At 39.3% G+C, this 17,068-nt stretch overlaps 1 long non-coding RNA gene across 1 annotated transcript in view; it reads right to left on the reverse strand.

The window, feature by feature from the left end:
- LOC144199370 (uncharacterized) overlaps positions 1-17,068 on the reverse strand; it is an 84,303-nt gene extending 67,235 nt beyond the window's left edge. Inside the window, exons 1-3 of the long non-coding RNA XR_013326898.1 lie at positions 16,963-17,068; positions 16,597-16,653; positions 14,931-14,996 (exon numbers count right to left, since the gene is read on the reverse strand). This is a non-coding gene — a long non-coding RNA (uncharacterized LOC144199370). The remainder of the gene's footprint in view (positions 1-14,930; positions 14,997-16,596; positions 16,654-16,962) is intronic.

The raw sequence follows: 17,068 nt of genomic DNA on the forward strand, positions 1-17,068 counted from the left end.
ACCCCCGGCGACTGTAGAAGGCGGGAAGCCTCTGTCATCGGCGTCCAATCGCGCCTCCATTCGACTCGGACGTCCTTTTGTACGTCTTACTCTATCAAATGGGCGCCATCTCCTCGCCTCCCCAATTAAGCCTTTAATTTGGCTAATGGAGCATTAATGGAGAAAGACCACAGCTCAGCATAATGTCCTCACACACTATATGTCCTATATAAGTCTAGGCAAAACTTAAAAATTAAATTGTATCATATATATATAAATATGGCACAAAACTCCTACATTTTCTGGTTGAAATATATGCAGTAATTATGATAGTTTTTACCCTATTTGCTGTATATCTTATATCTTGTCTTGGAACTAATGTTAAATGGGTTGAGGCCTATTTATCTACTAATAGGTAAATTAATTAATATTATTATTTGAACAAATTGTCTCATATGTGTTGTGTGTGAATGATATGTTGTTATTTTTAATTTTATCGCATGCATGACTTAAGTATGGTCATACCTGTCAACCTCGAACCATTTGTGATCTTACCAAATTTTGTTTTCGCCCTTACATATATGTATAAATACATGGAAAATCTTACCACTTTACTTTTTTGTAAAAAATCACGAACATTCTTGACTTGTAAACAGACCAGAAACAGCTGATCAAATGAAAGTAAACATAAACAAGGGAACAGGAAACGGAAATCACATGGTGAAAGTGTTACAAAACGAAATGTTTATCATGATCTTTTTTTTTTAGCCAATCAGAGGCGCCGGTACATATATCACTTGGCAGACATGCGTTTCCGGGAAGAAACAATGGCGGATGGTGAAAAATGGCTAGAAAGTGCCTTAATTTTTTTTTTTTTCTCAAAATCACCGTTTAGCGTACCATTTTCATGTGTACAGCGTACCAATATAAAAATGGGCTTTCAGTTGTACCAATTACGGCGAGAACGTACCAGTTGACAGGTATGTATGGTTAGCTAGAAGAGCTAATTTTGTAACTATTGAGTAGAGATAGAGACCTCTAGAGGTGATTGGTAATACTACTACTACTATTGTTTTGTTCAATTTTATTAATATAGCAAATTAATGTAAATTGGGCAAAATTTGCATTACCTCTAGAGGGCGTGGTATCATATATTTGCGAACTAAAAAATAAAAAATGTGAGTAGCGTCTGGAGTTGTGGCACTTATTGTGTGTTCTGAAGAATTGACAGAAAACACACCCTCATTAAAAAAGATGTGGACAGCGTGGGAACAAGTGTGGCATTGTTGAGAGGAGGATCAACATGGCGCCATCACACTTCTCCTTATCACAAACACACACAAATTGTATGTGGACAAGTCCATGTGTGAGCTGTCCCACTACACGTGGGTAGCGACCGTGAAGTCGTTGTGTTTGTCAATCACATCTCTGCAGTGGGAGGAGGATGTGGTTAAGGTACTCATATTTTGGGCTTATATCCAAAGAGTACACAATTAGAAGCTTGTTGAGTTTATTATTATCATTATTATTATTAGTAGTAGTAGTAGTAGTAGTAGTAAGAGTAGTAGTGGTGGTAGTGGTGGAAGTGGTGGTAGTCGTAGTAGTAGTCGTAGTAGTAGTCGTAGTAGTAGTGGTAGTAGTAGTGGTGGTAGTAGTAGTAGTCGTAGTAGTAGTGGTAGTAGTAGTAGTAGTCGTAGTAGTAGTAGTCGTAGTAGTAGTAGTCGTAGTAGTAGTAAACGTAGTAGTAGTCGTAGTAGTTGTAGTAGTAGTTGTAGTGGTAGTAGTAGTAGTAGTGGTAGTAATAGTAGTAGTTGTAGTGGTAGTAGTAGTAGTAGTGGTAGTAATAGTAGTAGTAGTAGTGGTAGAAGCAGAAGTAGTGGTGGTGGTGGTGGTGGTAGTAGTAGTAGTAGTAGTAGTGGTGGTAGTAGTAGTAGTAGTAGTAGTAGTGGTGGTAGTAGTAGTAGTAGTAGTAGAGGTGGTAGTAGTGGTGGTGGTGGTAGTAGTAGTAGTAGTAGTAGTGGTAGTAGTAGTGGTGGTAGTAGTAGTAGTAGTAGTAGTAGTAGTAGTAGTAGTAGTGGTGGTAGTAGTAGTGGTGGTAGTAGTAGTGGTGGTAGTAGTAGTGGTGGTAGTAGTAGTGGTAGTAGTAGTAGTAGTGGTGGTAGTAGTAGTGGTGGTAGTAGTAGTGGTAGTAGTAGTAGTGGTAGTAGTAGTAGTGGTAGTAGTAGTGGTAGTAGTAGTAGTGGTGGTAGTAGTAGTAGTTTATGGACGAAGAAGGGTGCATCCATTAATCAATGCCGTTACAGAAAAAGCTAGCAAAATATTGTATGGATATATGTTAAAGTGAGTTTTGCTATGCAAATCAAGGTGAGGCTAACTCATGACTACAAATTGTTCCAAATGAATCCACTCTCAAGTCAAAGCATCCTTTTGCTTGTTTCCTTCCCACCGCCGCGACGCCGTACTTCTCGATAAGGTTCTCCCCCGAGACTTTGACTGGACTTTCCATAGCGTGACGACGCTGTGGCGACAGACGTATCTGTCGCTTTTGACCCGTTTCGAGACGACACACACACACACACACAGATAGCGTCAGCGGTCCAGTCTCCAGGACTTCGATAAGGGGGGGTACTGGCTTCCAAAAAAAAAATGGCGCTTACAGTGAGCAATGGAAATGCTCCAGTCGCTCCTAATCTTCAGTTCGGCTCCATAAACACAAACTAAAGGGGGGTGCGATTAGCTGATGATGTAATCAAAAGGTTTGACTGACAGCTATTTGAGGCATGCTTGCTTGTTTCTCTCATTTTATTTTGATCCTACATTCTTAGAGGAGGAGATTATTCCTGATGATTATTATTATTATTACGGTTTATATACGAGAAAGGCCTGTGGTCGTTGGCGAGTAGATTGCGAACAGGGACTCAAACCTGATAAGACTCGGAGCCGGGCCAGCGCAGGCCGACCGTCTGTTAGCATTCCTGGAGTTTCTGCATATCCTGTTGACGCACACACACACACACACACACACACACATGCACACACACACACATGCACACATAGACATGCACACACTCAAAACTTGGCAACGTTTAGGAAGCAGAATTCTTCATTAAAATCCATCAAAATGGCCAATTTGCAGCGTAATTTTGAGCCAGCCTAGACTTGACTTGAGTGTTTTTGGTGATTTTTTTGTGTCAAACTCGGATTGGTTTGCGGGCAACATTGATATGTCGCTTTTTTAGATATATTTAGATTTTTTTTTTGGAAAATTGGATTAAAAGAACTGGTTCAAAAGCTTTATATAGTTAGTTTTTTAATAGATGTAAAACTCAGTTTATTTGGCATAGTTTTTGAAGGAAAAATGTCTTTTAATTATTTTTTTTCATTTAAAAAGGAAACTTTTTTTGAATTATGATAAATATTTATGTGGAAAAGTTAAAGTATTTATATATATTTATTTTTAGATTTTACAAAAACTTTTTGAACTGCACAAAAAGAAAAAAAATGAATAAAAAAATGCAATTATTGATTTAAAAAGGGGGAAATCAGGAAATATAATATTCAACTATAATCTTCATTGGATAGAAACACCTGGAAAATTAATTTTGGCGGTGGGTTTTTGCAGCTTTTTTTATGGGTGTTATTATTTGAGACCACCAAATCAGTGGGGTCCGTTTTTGTGTTTTTTTGTGTTTTTTTTACCTTCTAAGAATCACCAAATAATTTCTAAATGACAGACTTATGGTTTGTAGATATTTTTTGTCAGATGTAAGGGGTGCCGGGGCCTATCCCAGTGGACTTTAAGTGAAAAGCCGTACTTAACTTTCGACAGGTCGCCATCCAATCAAAGTGGACAAAGAGACAGACAACTAATCCAATTTACAATCAAACCACCACTGAGTGGGTATCAAACCCACACTTCACAAACCAAAGTCACCCAAAAAATCCACTGCACCATCGGTTGATGCGATAAATTTGTTGACCCTGAAATTGGGCCCCAAAAAACTACATCCACCCAAAATGTCCGACTTCCCGTTGAATAACAGGCATGGATTACGAGGACTTTTCATTGGTCCATTTACGAGAAACGTTGCTTTCGTGAACAATCGGAAAAACGGACTTTCACGACTTCCTCGCGTTCTCGTCGTGACTTTCGCTGATTCGCCCAACAGGAAACGGGCGCTATTTGTCACGAGCCTTGTTTTGCTCTTTCACTTTTTTACGAGCCATAGAGGGGACGGCGGCTTCCTGAGACCACCCGGGGTTTCAGACCTTGCCGAGGGTCAGCGCTCGAATACGAGGCTACCCTCGATTTTTTCCCACTTTACCGTGAGAAACTGTAACGGTTTTTGGATGGTCTAAAGGGAAAATGTTTTGAAAAGTGATCCATTTTTAAGAAAATGTTGGTCATTTTTATAGTTTTTTGGCATAACATTTTGGGGTACGATCTAAAATTTGGTGGCATTACCAATATTTTCAGTTAAAACTTTACAGTCGCCTATTTTGAGTTGTAAATATTGAACTTTACTCTCCACTTTTATATTTGGTTTATTTATTTTTATGAACTCCGTTCCAATTTTTTTTTTTGATGAAATGTAGGCTTTCTAATTGAATTTAATAGCTAATATTGGTGTAACAAATTTAAATCTATATAGTGGTAATGTTGCAAAGTACTTTGAATTTTTAATTGAATTGAAAGCCCTAAATATTCAGTTGATTATAGATTAAAAAAAACAAATCTAAAAATACTTTTTGACCTAAAATCAATACAAAGAAAAAAATACTATTAGAAATTTAAAAAAAATGCTATTATTGATTTAAAAGGGAGACAAAATTTTATCATAAAACCCAAATTTGATACTCATGACTAACTCTCTCGGGCCGCCGAAAATGATGCGGCGGGCCACATTTGGCCCGCGGGCCACCACTTTGACACCTGTACCCTAAACACCTACAACAAAATAACATTTAAGAAGGCATCATTCTACATCCAGGAGGTATTTCGCCCAAAGCTTGTTATGAAACACAGAAGAAGGATAGCGGGATTAGCAGTGAAACGGGGGGCCGGCCGGCCAGCGCTTTGTTGGGGCGAGGGGGGGGGGGGGGGGGGGGGGCGCCCTCCCTGGTCGTGCCGGGATGCCTGAGGATTAAACTACGCGCTGACAATTGCATCTGTTTTCTTTCTCCGGTGCGCCAAGTGTGGAGAAGTGGAGTGTGAATATGGCGAACCATATACGAGAAGATGGCAAAGTCATAAATAAGAATGCGGATTAACGCTATGTAAACAGTACCAGTGCGAAACCTGACGCGATATAGTAAAAAGCCTTAAAGCTTGTTTGACGCATGTCAATAATAAAGCGGCTTGTACCAGTTTTACGTCAATTAATGTTGGAATTACATGGTTAAATTTACATAGAAGTATTCTGGGTAAATATTTTCAATTGGATTCCAATTGGATTCCTTTAGTGATAGTTTACAAACAGTGATTATTGTTTGTGTCAATTTCTCTACAATATTAATTTATTGATTTATTTCTGTTATTTTGGGATATATTTATTGATATATGATTTTTTATGTATTTTTCTGTATGCTGTTATTTGTGTAGTATGTGGTGAAAAGCTTTAAATCTCATTATACTTGAAAAATGTAAATAAAAGATTGAAATTCAATTAAATTCAATATTTTGGAGGGTTTTTTTGCATTTAATTTTTCATATCGAGACAGTACATATTAATGAACATGTAAATGTAAATAATTAAGATTATAGCGAATGCTAATTTCCTTCTTTAGTCCCTTGTGCAGGTTTAAGGATATTTATTTATTTTAAAAAAATGATTTTCCGATCATGTTAACACGGCATGTCTCTAAAAACTATTAAAAAATAAATAAACTGTGGAAAGTATGGTAATTTTTGGAAGAAATGTTTTGTCAAATATAGCCTTTTGGGAAAATGCCCTGCAATTGGCTAGCCACAAATTCAGGGTTAGTCAGGGCCTGATGCCCATAAATAGGCTCCAGCACCCCCTGTGACATTAGTGTGTATAAGAGGTTCTGAAAATAAATGAAAAAATGTCCTAAAACTGTGAATTTAAAGAGAAATTTCACTTTTTAAGTTATTTTGTAGTGTCCACTGCTATCAACGAAAAGACCATCCGCTGCAAAATGAATGGTTCAACGGCCCGGCAACAAGTGGATGAAGACACTTTGAGCAATGGAGACATTTGTAATCCGCACAGAAACAAGCGGACAAGTGCTTGCAAAGTAGCCCATTCATCAGGGTTTGGGGGGCTTTGTGGGGGGGTCATTCGAAGAAAGAGGAGGATGCTGCTGCTGCCTGGCTGGCTGCTTCTTGCTGATAAAAGCGAGCTCTGCCGGATTAACTTGTCCCGAGTTTTGCCTCAGCGGCGGCGAGGCTGAGCCACGTGCTCACATCTGGAACGTGTCAAACCGGGCCAGACCGGCTCAGACGTTGCGTCTGTGCTGCCGTGAGACACGCGCCCGTGACATCGACACGAGAGCGCGCAAATTGCGTCAATCCACATCAAAAATATAAAATGTCTTTGGGAAGAGACAATGACAAAAACAACCATGGACACTTACACCCATACTTATGGGCAATTTAGAGCCTACTATGCATGTTTTTGGAATGTGGGAGGAAACTGGAGTACCCGGAGAAAACCCACGCAGACCCGGGGGAGAACATATTTTCCCCCCCAAGATGGCGCTGTCATGCGGAAGCCAGTGGGAGTAGCTGTTTCCACTCTTATTTGTTTTTCGTGTTTTACAGCCCTTCTATCTTTTTCAAAATTACATTTTAATATTTCTTAATACTTTTTACTTGACTTTGTACTTTATACTTTTTACTTTAATGATGAGTGATGAGTATGTTAATACTTCAGTCCTTTTTTCCTGTTTCTGTTTCATATGTACTGTTAACGGATGCACTTTTTTATATGTGTCGTATCTTGTGCTGACCCGGCCCATCTGTCCAATTTTTTAATCAAGTCAATGTGGCCCCCGGGCCCAAAAGTTTGCCCACCCCTGCATTAACCACTCATCCGCCAGGCCGAAAATACAGCCTGTATTAAGGAGGAAAAAATATGTTAAAATATAAAATATTATCATAATGCAGACATGATCACTTTTGCACGATGCTATCTTAGCATTAGCTTCCCCGCAAGACTTTGTTTATTGAATATATAGGCGGCTATGTGGTTAGGGCATGGGCCTTACAGTGGGTAACCTGGGTTCAAATCCCAGTTGGTCCACTTTGAATCCATATGACCAGATAAAATACAAATAAAAATTAAAAATATCAATATAAGACGACATAATGCAAACATTTCATATTCATGTAAAGATATATCAACACAACTAAGATTATTTTAAAAAATGTCACAAAGATGATGTAAAAAAACCCACAGAAAATGCCTTAAAATCAGGAATAGCATCAACAACATAGAAAAATGATAACAACAATGCTACCAATGCTAAATAGTAAAAATGGCACCCTTGATTAAAACGTATTGGACGTCAAAGGCACTAACGAGTTAATGGGATTGAACTCTCTCACACACACACACACACACACACACACACACACACACACAATAATAGTAAAGTATAGCAATGATTTCTATTGCTTTTCCTTCTTGTTCCCTCTACAAAACCATTTTTAATTCCATATTTTCCGTTTGCGTGGCATCCGTCAATTCAATGGCGGCACACACGAGCGGCCATTGAATTGATGGCGTCTTTTCACTACTTGCGGTGTTGAGGCCCGCTGAAAAGCCAACAGAGAGCAGGCAATGAGCTAAGTGACGCTTCACACACACACACACACACACACACACACACACACACAGGCAGAAATCTCCCGACAAAGCCACGTCGGCTCCGGCCAATCAGCACTCGGCCGCCAGTCGACAGGCCGCTCTTTTGTCCATCATTCAAGCGCAGACGAGAGCACAAACAAGCCGGGGGTTTGAGGGAAGGGGGGGGGGGTGATGTGTGCGTGTCTGTGTGTGTTTTGGATGGGAAGGCGGGTGGATAAAAGCCCTCCCCCCTGCCCGCTCTAATCCAATTACAGGCCTGCAAATTTGATTGGCGCCCCGAGAGTGTGCCTTCAGCTGTCCATCATTAGCGACTGCAGTGTGGCTTTTCGGGGAGGGTGGGGCTGTCAGTGACAGTGTGTGTGTGTAAGTGTGTGTGTGTGTGTATGTGTGTGTGTCCGTGTGACAAGGAGCAGGACTGTAGTTTTATCTCAAAGACCACAACTCCGTCTTCATGTGTCTGACGTGCGAGTGTGTGTTTATAAATGTGTGTGTGTGTATGTGTGTGTGTGTGAAAAATAGAAAGCGACAGTTGGTGTGTGAGTCAAGCAATGTTTTTTTTTCATCGATTTACATGAAAATAACTTAAAATGTTAAACGTTTTCATTTTTTAAGACAATAATAAAATATTATTTTTTTAAAAGTACATATTAAACAAATACATTTGAATTTTCCTGCCAGTTATATTGCATAGAATGTGTAATTATATATAAACGAATAGTATATACATGCTATAATACTGTAATTTTAGGGCATATTTAATGACGCATTTACCGTATTTTCTGGACTATAAGGCGCTTCGGATGATGATTTTTATATATATGTATTTCAGCTACACGCTTATTTATGTATACATTTATTCATGTATTTATTTATTAACTTACTAATTAACTATTTATTTACATTTAAAATGTCTTTTTCTGTCTGTATCCTCACCCTCTTGCTACTGTGACAACCAAATTTCCCGAATACGGGATGAATTAAGTTATCCAATCCAATCCAACTTTCATAGATGACCAACAGCAGATTATAAAGGCACATTGGTGCATCATGGGAACTTTTTTACGTTCCTGGCGATGGTACGTAAAGTAACAAGCGAGAACTATGCCTGCATGGCAACGAGACGCCGAGCCTATCAGAAAAACCGCCAGGAAGTCCCAGACGTCTCAAACCACCTCCCGCCATCTTATCTTTTATTGTCCGGCCCACTCGGACGCTTATCTTTGATTGGATGACTCCTCTGTGGAGCTTATCTTTATTGGCTGGCTCCTTCTGAGCACCAGGATGAGAAGGAAGAAAAAAAAGAAATAATAAAGATAATGTGGGAGAAAAACAGAAGCTTGTTTCCACCTTTTTTCACTTCCTGTTCTGTAGCCAATCACAGCAAGGCAAAGAAAAGCGCTCAACAAGATTCAGAACTACTTCCTGATACGGTCATTTATTTCCAAATAGAGAAAAAATAAACAAATAAAACTGTAAAATCTTACCTAGGGGATGACAAACTAGACCGCTATGGACACACTTGGTGGTTGTACTGCTCACATGACTTACTTTTTGAATTTGTACTTTTTGGAATACCACATGCTATGAATTTTCTTACAATTTTCTCTTCGAAGTACCGTATTTTCACGGCTATAAGGCGCACTTAAAAGACTTACATTTTCTCCAAAATAGACAGTGCGCCTTATAATCCAGTGCGCCTTATATACGGGAAAAAAACAGAAAACCAAAAACGAAAAACCACCACTGTCGGATATTAAAAAAAAAACACAAACGCCTGAACTGAAACAATACTGTTAAATATGCAGATCAGCCATCTTAGTTTACAACATCTTCCATCATATAGCTCCTCCCCCATTGCAAGATTTTATACCAAAAAATCCAAAACATCAACAATGACTGGCTCTAGAGGTGACTGTGAAGTAGTGAGTGCTTCATACCTGGAAGTCAATAGCAATTACTACCGTATTTTCACCACTATAAGGCGCACTTAAAAGTCTGAAATTTTCTCCAAAATAGACAATGCGCCTTACATATGGAAAAAATGTCGTTCATTGAAGATGCGCCTTATAATGCGGTGCGCCTTATAGTTGTGAAAATACGGTACCACATTTGTATTAAAACCATGAATATGGAGGTGAAAATTATGAATCAGGGGGCGGCTTTTACGAGACAAATTATCAAATTCAACGATTTTGAGGCCATTTTAAGGGTGTGGCTTATACGAGGAAGCGGCTAATATGCGAGAAAATACTGTAACTGGACCTCTGAAATATTTAAGATCTTGTTTACCTTCCAATCCTAGTGGATTGGACGCCTATCACCGTCCATGGCAGCAAATGAGTGAAGAGCGACCCCATTAGGGCTCGTCTTGTCTTATCAGGTGCCGTGAGTGGCACGTAACACAAACAGTGGCCATTCCCAGGGAGGAGGGGACGTGTTTGTTCCATATTTGTGCATGTTTGGCGTACCAAGATGCCGCCAAGGAGCCTTCATGCGCATGCTGACAAGTCAGACAAATGTGTTTGTTATTAAGAAGGGTATTGAAAATTTAGTTTGTAATATTCAGATCTAAAAATCGGTATTTTAATGATCTATTTTTGTTTTGTCACGGGGGAACTTGAAGCCTATTCCAGTCAACTATAAGCACCATAATAAGTGGTCAGATTAGGGATTATATTGTATTTTTAAATGTAGAAATTAATATTTTAATTGATTTATATTTATTTTTTTGGCTTTTATATTCATAATTTAGGATTTGTTTGTATTTACACATATGGAAAAAGGTTGGGGAAGAAAACTATATGGTTTTATAACTTTAATTAACCCAAAAAATACTTCAAGTGTATAAATATTTATATATATGTTTTAGTTTTGTCCATTTAAATGCAAGTGTTTTTAACATGTTGATTTGGGGTTTTTTTGCGTGTTCATGAGATTTTTCTAACCTCATTATAGATGTGTAAATAAACAAATAGAACCGCCCCAAAAATATTTCCTACTAAAGTGTATTTAAAAATGTAAATGCTTTAAGGAGTAATATTTATAGACATGTACACATTAGTGCCAAAGTACACCATTACTCAGATATAACTCATTTTAAAATAAAATAACAATTCAAATAACTTTACACCCAAAAGTTCCATTAAGAAAATATTTTTTTTAAATTCCATACATTTTTAAAAATGACATTTAACAAAAAAAATGACTTTATACCAAATTGTATGGAAAACATGATCATGAGTACCGTATTTCTGGACTATAAGTCGCACCACCTAAAAAAATGCATAAGTAAGAACAAAAAAAACATATATAAGTCGCACTGGAGTATAAGTCTCATTTTTGGGTGAAATTGATTTGACAAAATCCAACACCAAAAACACGTCATCTCGAAAGGCAATTTCAAATAAATATAAAAAACGTTACATGACTGACATGCCTGGCAATGTCAATAACTATGTAACATATTAAGAGTTATTAAGCTAACAATAGCATAAAGAACATGCTAACAAGTCAAGCCAAACTATGAAAAAACCTACAATTTATAATCCGTAAAATACAGCATATACCTTTTTTAAACCATACATTGCTATATTCATTTTAAAAATGTCTCCTTCTACATTGGATTGGACTAACATTGCCTTAAGAATTTTATCTCCCATCCATTAACGTCGACTGCTATAAGTGTTCGCCGGTTAGCTAGCATCTCAAATTAGCGCCGCAACAAGCGTCTGCTCCTTATCACGACCGAAACCGCCGAGCTTTCTAGACGTAGTCGTCGTGTCGGTCGACTGATTGAGGTCAAGCGTTACACCGGCCGCTAAATAAAGCTCGGCACTTCCAGTCAATACTCAAAGATTTGACCTGTCCTTTGGGAAAAGTGCAGTAAATGTAGTGTACACGTCCAAAACAATTTGCGTGCGAACCTCCTGGGGGCGACACGTTGGCTGCTAAAATCTAGAAATGTGTAAAATATACACTCACACCTTTGAATGGACTCCTGGCACTCACACAGTCGGACGCGAGTTGTGATATAACACATCCACAATGTCACACATCCCAACACAAATAAAAATGGTGTCTGCTTTGTCTTGGGAGGGGAGGGTCGGCAGAATATGATCATTGATGACAATGGATATCGAAGGGGTCAAATTCAGTTCAAATAGGAATGCGATATGATGTTGTTGTTGTTATTGTTTAAATTGGAGGGCAATTGGGAGTGGGGTGAATTTATATTAGATTAGATTAACTTTATTTATTCCATTGATTTTTTTTAAATAAAAGGTCCAAATAGAAAACTAAAATTATTTTTTAGCAATGAAGTGATTATACAGATGTGTAAAAGTAATTTGTTCATTTTGCATAGCGCTTATCTTCCTGTCAAGGGTCGCAGGGGGTGCCAGAGCCTATCCCAGTCAATTGTAGTAGGCAGAGGGAACGTGGAATTGGTTGGCAGTCAATCGTGGGGTAGAAAAGAAATAGGGAATAACTAAAATTATAAAGATATTTTTGGGAAAAATAATTTTAAAAATGAAAAAATATATAAGTATACCTGCAGAGGCATGGAAATAGTAGTACAGTATTTTCTCGCATATTAGCCTCCTCTGCTTATAAGCCATATGCTTAAAATTGCCTTAAAATCGTTGAATTTTCCAATTTATCTCGTATAAGCCGCCCCCTGATTCACAATTTTCATCTTCATATTCATGGTTTTAATATGGTGTACAAATGTGGGAAAATCTTAAGAAAAATCAAGGCACCTGGTATTTCTGAGATACTGTAAGAATCGAAAAGATAGTTTGCTGGATTGCACATTATTTGGATCAAAATCATAAGGAAGTTACATTCAAAAAGTAAGTCATTTGAGCAGTACAACCAGGAAGTGTGTCCGTAGCGGTCTAGTTTGTCATCCAGTGGTAAGATGGCGAGCAATGGCAGGCACAAGTTAGTTTTTTTCACGTTTTATTTGTTTTCTTAAATTTCATAGACATCAAAATAAATTTTGTTCATCGTTTTATCTGTTTATCTTTTCTCTATTTTGAAATAAATGACCATACCGGCCACATTGTCTTGAATTATGGCGTTTCATGCATGTCAAGCCTAATTTATGCGCATATAAGCCACACCCTCGCTTTTTGAGCGATAAATTTGGCATATATGCACGAAAATACAGTATGTACTTTCCAAAGACAGAAAAACAAGTGCAACTTTGAACTGCAGAAATTTTATTTAAAAAAAACACTCCTCCACGGTTGTTCATTCTGTCCATATTCTTCAAAAAATAGGAGTTTGACTCCGTTTTAGAAGCAAACCCACCCCGACAAGCTAATGGGGCGTCCCTGGGGGGTGTCACAACGTTCTTAGCGCGTGTTTATGCGACACCTTTTGACGGTGCTAATGCTGAAAAGGCGTTTAAGACCCAAGCGGCGTAATGGATGTCCGGACGTCGGCCAGGGAGAGTCGGAGGGTGGGCGAGGATGTTTCCGAAAGGGGGCCGGCCGGAGAGTCGACGGGGGAGGGGCGGGGCCCACGGGGGGCGCTTGTGCCGATGCGCTGGATGAAAGCTCCCCGACCGGCCGTCGTCGCGGTAACTAATTTGCTGAGATTTTCCGCTCGGCCGGAGGCACGAGGAAGAGGCCCCCTCGGGCCCCCCTCGAGCCCCCCTTAAGCCTCCACTTCCCCCCCTGGCCACTTTCACTTGACATCAGCCTAACAACGCGACTGACAAGTAGTCTCACTCTTGGCTTTTCATATTTCCGTCCGTGAATGGAGCGACATTTGTCGTTAGACATTTGATCTTGATTACTGAAAACGTTGGGAAGGCCCAAGAACATCTTGTTGAAGAACCACTTTGGATCTTTGAGTAGTTTAAGTGGCGGTAAGAAAGAACTGTGTGGCAGGTGATGGCCCACTTACGTGTATCCAATGGTCCAAAAATGGTCCAATAATGGAAAGAAGGGGCAGAAATGTTACCAAAAAAAAGCTCACAATGTGACTGTCAATGGATGTGACCGGACGTTTGGTAGACGGACGTTTGGTCCCCGGACGTTTGGTCCCCGGACATTTGGTCCCCAGACGTTTGGTCCCCAGACGTTTGGTCCCCAGACGTTTGGTCCCAGGATGTTTGGTCTCCGGACGTTTGGTCCCCGGACATTTGGTCCCCGGACGTTTGGTCCCCAGACGTTTGGTCCCAGGATGTTTGATCTCCGGACGTTTGGTCCCCGAACATTTGGTCCACTGACGTTTGGTCCACGGACGTTTGGTTGAACGGACGTTTGGTCCCCGGACATTTGGTCGAACGGACGTTTGGTCCACGGACGTTTGGTCGAACCAACGTTTGGTCGAACGGACGTTTGGTCCCCGGACGTTTGGTTGAACGGACGTTTGGTTGAACGGCCTTTCGGATAAAATCGAAAATACGACGTGGCCCGTGACAAAAAATCCGGTTTGACAACCCTGCTGTAGAGCCAGATCAGAAACCAGGTGTCCAAAAATTGCTCAAGTTGGAAACCAAACTCAAGAGTTACAACTCATGCCGCGTTCCAGCTTGAAAGTTTGAAAATGAGACGCAAACGTTGTAATCCTCTTCTTCCACTTCCACTCCAGACGGAGGAAAAGAGCTAAGCGTAGATTACAGCGAGCAATAACGACACGGTTGCAACAATGGAGCTCTTTTACCTTAAAGGCTATTTGGCACCGCTCCAGTTAGCTCGCTGTTAGTTTAGCCGTCATGCTAATCCCTCGTCGGCAGCCAAGACAAATGCGGGATGCCGTAGCGCCAGATTAGCGCGTTAGCGCCGGTGCTGTTTTTACTCGGGCACTTGTTGGACACTTGGAGCAATCAGCATTTGTTTAAGAAGATTACAAAAATGAAAGATTTTTTTTCAGTGGGAAAGTGGGACTTGTTTTGGATTAAATTAAGATTTAAAAAGATTTAGATTAAGAAATTTGCTAAAAAAAATCAATGACTTTTTCAACAAACCTAAAAATAAACTGTCAACATTTTGTCAAAATAATCTAAAAAAATGTAAATTTGAATCATGTTTTGAACAATAACATTGTGGAAAATATATTATAATCCAAAAATAATGACAAAAAAAGTCAAATAAATACAGGACTCACAATTCTGGGATCATCTCCCGGGGCTTGTATGGGTTTTCTGCAGGTACTCTGGTTTCCTTCAAAATCCTAAAAGACATGTATGATAGGTTAATTTTATACCAGATTTTCTCTCAGTAGGAGTGATTGGCAGTTTTTCTGCTTGTGCCCTGTGATTGGCTGCCAATCAATTCATGGTATCGCCTTGAATGCGGCACATAGTTTGGCTGGAATAGGCTCCAGCACCCCCCACAATTCTTGTTAGGATAAATGGTTGATAAAATGAATGAATGAATGATGCTGCGCTGTGTTTGTCGACTGCTCAGCGGGGTGGAATCTTGACACAATGACACGGTGTCTTGTTGAAGACGTGACGCTCAGGAGGAGGCGCGTATCCTCTTAGCTTTTAGCACCAGGCCGCTGTCGCTAAAATGTCGCGGTGTGGCTGCAAAAAGGCTGTCGGCGTGTTCTTTGCTTCTCGCCAGTCTGTCACGCTCAAATACTCTCAAGAGAAGAAGATAAAGACAAAAAACATTTGCTCAAAATGTCCGACACTTGTTTGAGTAGTTCGCTGACGACGCCCCCTACAGATAAAAATTGCTATTTTCAATTAAAAAGTTATAGGTATGTGTGGGGGGGGGGGGTAATGCAGCAATGAAACTTAACATTTCACAATGTCTTAAAAAAAATAACAAATTTTGTTATAAAAATGTTTTTTTTAGTTTTAGTTCGCCATTTTTAGACATTTTCAAAGTTTATACGCTATGTGTTAGCTCCCCTATCCTAACCCTTATTGACACTATCTACCACATCTAACATACACAGTTAAAGTAGAGTGAACTCAAGTGTCATGTTTGGGTGAACAAGTGGATTATGGTGGAGGTTACCAAATGTGGGGGGGGGGGGGGGGGGGGGGGGGGTTGGCGGCGGTCTCGGTCCTGCATTTGAACTTAACCCGACTGACTGACGCAGCAATTAACATCAAAAGCAGCAGCGCAGTGTGACGCTACGCTAATTAGTCATATGAACCAGACAGACTGTGTCCACACGCGTATGTGTGTGTGTGTGAGTGTAACAGCAGGTGGATGAGAATGGAGTCTGAGAACATAAAGTCATCTGATTGGAATGTATTTTCATTGGAATTAATGGGAATAACAGAAAAGCATAAAATGGCGTTCAAGATTTGTGGCAAAGGCAGTTTTGTTATAATATTTGGGGGGAAAATACTATTTTTATGCGCACTGATTGGATTATACATTGAAAGAAACCAGCTGTCTTTCGGAATGGACTGATTTGGGTTGTTTATATATTTATTATTTTTATTGTGACCGGCCTTTTAAGTAAATGTTAAGTAAAATTGTCCATATACAAGTTGTATTATAATTATAATGTATCTATATCACCATATCATACGTTTACATGATATAATGCAGTAATATTGATGCATTATAGGCAAAGTACAACTTTTTGCAGTTAGCTCAATGGACATTTACAGCTAAAATCTATCATACAGTGAAATAACAGAAAATAACACATAACATAAATTATATATGAGCTAATTAGTAGACACAAGGTAAAACTTTAGCGAATACCTAAATAACAGTTACTAAAACATGTGGAAACTAATCCAACAGACAAATAAAGTCATTGACATAACAAATTATAGCTAAAAACTCGTAAATCAACCCACCATTGTAGCTTGTAGCTGCTGAAAAAGCCAAATTCTTGATGAAGCATCCCCTGAGAACTATACAAAAAAGAAAACAATATAATTCCAAAGGTTAAACATACATACAAGTTAAATGTAACTTCCATTTCATGTGTAAATCTATATAATCTTGCTAAATTGGCCTACTAATGCGCTAGCACCTGGCAAGCTAACAGTAGCATACTAATGATAAAAGGCTAGCGGACTAAAGCTAGCTTCTGAGCGGACGAGAGCTAAAATGCTAGCGGACGAGAGCTAAGATGCTAGCGGACGAGAGCTAACATTCAGCTATTACAAAAACGTTAGAAACAACTAATATTAAATGACCACGTTATTGCTATATGTTACCTTTCTGTTGTGTGTACTTATTTAAATAAGCTTCGTTGGGTGGTTAAACCGGGGAACATTTTTTTCTTGCCTCATTGAAATAGCAAACCGTCAATCATTAACTACC

The sequence above is a fragment of the Stigmatopora nigra genome, chromosome 7, assembly GCF_051989575.1.
Source record: "Stigmatopora nigra isolate UIUO_SnigA chromosome 7, RoL_Snig_1.1, whole genome shotgun sequence".
Classification (NCBI taxonomy): Eukaryota; Metazoa; Chordata; class Actinopteri; order Syngnathiformes; family Syngnathidae; genus Stigmatopora; species Stigmatopora nigra.